General features: G+C 41.3%; 1 pseudogene; it reads right to left on the bottom strand.

Moving 5' to 3' along the window:
- Nucleotides 1–269: 269 nt before the first annotated feature.
- Nucleotides 270–1882, bottom strand: LOC149003352 (putative pectate lyase P59; annotated as a pseudogene).
- Between the last annotated feature and the right edge of the window lie 3025 nt (nt 1883–4907).

The raw sequence follows: 4907 nt of genomic DNA on the forward strand, positions 1-4907 counted from the left end.
CACGAGCAAATAGTTTACTATGAGCATATCTGAATTTACAACATGCAGCCGTTTTTGTTGGCCTTTTGGTCTTGTTCTGGCTAGTATTGAAGTAATGGAAGATCCCTTTTTGTCAGTACTTCTATTCATTGTTTTGGAAAATCAAGAGTTACTGTTTTTATTCATTCCATGAAGACCAACACGCAGCGCCTGAACTTACAGAAGAATCAGCCCATGAAGAATAACGTACAGTGCTTGAAGTTACATTAATTAAAAGAGTGAGAAACAGCTCAGCAAGGGCTGCCTACCTTACAATTGAGTGCACCAGCAGACTGAGTGAGGCTGCTGACAGTGCTGCCGTCCTTTGGGCTAATAAGGTCTCCAGTGAGGAGGGCCTTCTTCTGTGCTGGGGAACCTGATTCAACAAAGAAGGCACCATTCTCCATCACATCACCCTGCGATACCCACGCCCAATTCTTCCACTCGCTTTCTGGCGCTAGTGCCCTCTTGGTAACCTCCTTGGTTCTCGATGAGCTTCCAGCGACAAAACGGTTGCCCTGGCTGAGGAAGGATGGGTTTAAGCTGCCCCCAATGGCATACATCCCCCATTCCGTGTAGTCATTGTTCACCACGTGAGCAAATCCATTTAGGACTTTGGGCAACCTCTGTGTTAATCCTTTCCCAAAATGGTTATATGCTATCGTAACCTTCATCTTATTGTTAGCAGAGGTGTTTGCATTTAACAACATCACCTGTCAACACGATTGTTCACCAATAAGGAAGCAACAATCAGTGGGTCGACTTGGAAGGTCGAAGTACTCTTATTTTTTACGTAGTCAATCATTTTATAAAATAAGTTAGTTAAATTTAGAGAAATCAGTTTTAGCAGGAAACTTATAGCAAATTGACCAGTTATACGTACGTGGTCATGATTACTGAAGTCGATATTCGAGATGGTGATGGCAGTGGAACCCTCGACAAAGATCGATTAGGCCATCTGCAGCTTTGGACATGGTCACGTGGTCGATCCGGATGTCGAGAGGAGCTAAAGATGTTGATGGCATCACCGTCGCCGACGGTGCGTTTTCCGTAGTGGTCGACGTGCGCGAATCATACCACCTGGAGTTGAAACGATGTCATGCATATGGAGGTTGGTGATGATGACATTGCGGATGGACTGGAGGGTAAAACCAGCGCCTTTGGTAATGTGGACATTGGCACCACGACCATCGATAGTCTTGTCAGGGGCGATAATAAGCTCACCCTTGAGTACGATGTTCATGTCTTTCTCGAAGATTATCCATAGTGGTTCCTTCTGAATGACGGCATGGCGGAGGGTGCCATTCTTTGGGTTGACCATGTCATTGTCGGAGGGGTCAGTGACGGCATAGATCTTGCCGTCCTTGCCACCAGCAGCCTTCTTGCCGAAGCCCAAAGCGCAGTTGGCGTATGCCTTTCGATCATCGGCCCAGTTAGCCTTGCACCTCCAGCACGCATCTATTGGGTTCGTCGCCCGGCATGCTCCTCCGGTCTCCCCCAGCCTCCGTTGTCTTGTCCTGCATCATTCATTCATCCAGCCAAATCTATCGTAAGTACAAGAGTTATCCATTTCTCAACGTAAAATAGCTCAATTTATACATTATCCATGGAATGTGTTTTTTAAATATAATTTGCGAGCAAGGAGAATTTTTAGAAGATTCAAATTCGGGACCTACATGTGCACATGTGAGTTGAGCTGAGCAGCAACTGTCGCAGGATTTGGCTCAAAGCTGTCACTGCTGTGCTTTGCGGCCGCCTTGGCTCGTTGTCGCCACACTGCATCAAAGTTGACTATATCGGCCTTCACTGCATAGTTGAATAAAAACAAGAAGACCAACAAGTTGTTTGTTGTAGCTAATCCCATTTTCTTTTACTCTTGTCCCCCCCTTTTTCTTAACCCTCCACTCTGGTGAAATGGGTTTTTTTTTATTTTATTTTATTTAGTTTTTGTACCCACCACTCAGGTGAAATGGGTCAGAAATAAAATACAAGACCTTGGGCCCAAAACAAACAGATTGAAAGCCACCTGAGTTTCTCCAAAGCATCATCATCTCTATATATATTGCAATTGAGAGACCAAATATGGGGAAGTACCATATGGGTTGAGAAAGTGAGGCCTTCCGTGCACTTCGCATATAACAGTTAATTTCCTCCCGTGATTTGTGTTTTCTTTTCCTATCTCCATTCTCTGTTTTGGCCAGATTGAAGGATTCAAACTCTCTACCACCATATGTTTCACTGCCTTATTATATCATTATTTCTCCCCCAAAAAGCCTCATGATATCGTTTTACCTAAATTAAGAGAGTGGGTTATCATGCAAGCACAGTGTCTCATTTCAAGGAGCAGTTTCCAAATTTATACAAAGAGAAACAGGTGATTGCAGGACCTTCTTCTCCTTTAGACCCATTTGCATCTAGAATCAGGATCTCATTCCATCCGAAGTAAAAAATTCTAGCCCTTCATGCTTATACATGCCTCCATTAGGTCCCGCTTGCACAGGGGCATGCAAATACAATAAATTTCTCTCTTCCTTGAAATACGTATAGTGAGGAGCACATCAAAAACTATATTATATATTTACAACCATAAGAACCCCTCGAATCTAAGGACCAAGTTTCTTGGAGTAGTTTCCTAATTTATACAAAGAGCACAGGTGATTGCATGGCCTTCTTCAGTTTTTCTCCCTTAGATCCATTTGTAGCTAGAATCAAGGCTTCATTCCATACGGAGTCAAAAATTCCAGCCCTTCATGCTTATGCAGTTATGCATGCCTCCATTAGCTCCTAATTGCATGGGGCCATGCAAATATATTTAATCCTCTCCTCCTTGAAATACCTATAGTCAGGAGAAATCAAAAACTATATTATACATTTACGACCATAAAAACTTCTTGAATCTAAAGACCAATTGTTAGCAACCGAAGAGAACCTTGTTTCTCAAATAATTGCCAATAATTCATGTAATATAAATTGGTTGTACCACCAAGTTAAACCTTGAATTTAATTGAAACTGACAACATGATATGGGAATTGATCTTTTATATGTTTGAGGTTAACAAGCTTAGCATTCAACAACGCTGTCGCTTGCAGTCATTTAGAAATCAGAATGGGTTCGGGTCAACCCAGATTGGATCCTCATTTTCAAGCTAGGGATTGCTCCCGGTCTCGCTTCTAGCTTTTAAAACATAAGTTGGTTGAGTTGCTTCTGTTGTAATATAGTTTCGAGTGGTCTTCTCCTAATAGTTTAGGACTTTTACCAAGAAAACAATGTATTGAAGTAGGGAGACAAACTGTTCCACAACAATCATCTACAGAAAGAAATCTTAGACAAACGGATTTTAATACATCAACAGAAAGAAATTATCCCCGTGACTACCAATATGCGAATTCAGTGCAAGTCTATTGGTTTCGGTTTCATCTACGACTCTGTAGATAATGCCAAAAAGTACGAGCCCAAGTATGGGCTTATCAGGAACAACCTTGATATCAAGGTGGAGAAGTCCAGAAAGCAAATGAAGGAATGAAAGAATGGGTCCAAGGATATTTGTGGTGTTAAGAAGACTGAGGCTGGAGATGCATCTAAAGCTGGGAAGAAGAAATGAAGAAGATATGGAGTTGATATGGAGAAATTATGATCAGACCGGGTTCATACCTGGTTCGACCCTCGACCTCGGTCGAGATGGAGGGAACCAACTCGCTCCTGTGCGAACCGGATCCAGAAGATGGCTTGCTGAGGAAGAAAACTTATTCAGCTACAAGCACGCCCTAATCCAACTTATGGATTAGGTTAATTACCCTAATGATGGAAGACTCGAATTGACGGCTGCGGATAATCATTATCGAAGGGATAATCATCACATAACCTAAAGGTTATCTCAGGAGTCCTCTACTAGTCCAAACTAGTAGAAGTCTATTGCTCAATGGATCTAACTGTTAAGATCCAACGACTACCCGAAGAAGGCTTAAGTGCATCCAACGAATGAGATTAGAAGGTACACTCTATATAAACCTCACTGCCATACGAGGTGAGGGAGATCTGAAAAACACACAATTTGAGACTCAGACTCAGATTCAGATACATACTGATAGACGTAAACTATCAGCGGCTTACGATCTAGATCACCTTTCCCAATTCTTTATTCCTTAGCTCTGTGCTTCTAGCAGAGCCGTTTGTGATTAAGTTCATCAACTGACTTAGCCTTCGGAGGTGGACTCCCAACCCCCGCGATCGGGCCACATCTGACGCTTTCGTTTTGCAGGTCATCACGAGGAGATCTAAGGGCTGAGCTGATTTTGGACGCATCAGGAGTCATATTTTGATTTTATGTTTTCACTACTACTCACTACACTTCTATTATAATTTCTTTATGAACGGGGAAGCATTTTAAGTGTTTTATTTAGATTTTAGTGCTTGTTTAATTTCTAGAGTTAATTTAGTGATTTTACATTTGAGATAGCTCAGTTTAAGAGTGATTTCTCTTTGTTTTAGTGTTAGTACTAAATAAAATTGTTGTTCAGTGAATCTTAAAGTTTTAAATCTAGTAAGGTCTTTTATATAATTTTTGCATAAATTTCCCTTCAACTAATGGATGGAATTGGTCGGTCCTCTTTTTTTGGCATTATAAGAAAAGGACTATAATGGATGAAGAAATGACATGAGACATAGAACAGTAACAAAGAACAAGTCTTCTTAATTTGCTGTAGGGATGTTGTAGCATTATGGTAGCATGATTTTCCCAGATTGGACACGTGGCATTATCTAATGAAATCACTAAAAAGGGCTAACTGATTAGATATTCCTCTTGTCACTATGTGAAGGATCTTAGCCATTGATCTCATAAAAGAAGGTTCTAATCCTACAATCCATTTTTACACTATCACTTTGGGAA

This window comes from Hakea prostrata, chromosome 10, assembly GCF_041222555.1.
Source record: "Hakea prostrata isolate BN-2017 chromosome 10, UWA_Hpros_2, whole genome shotgun sequence".
NCBI classification, from domain to species: domain Eukaryota; kingdom Viridiplantae; phylum Streptophyta; class Magnoliopsida; order Proteales; family Proteaceae; genus Hakea; species Hakea prostrata.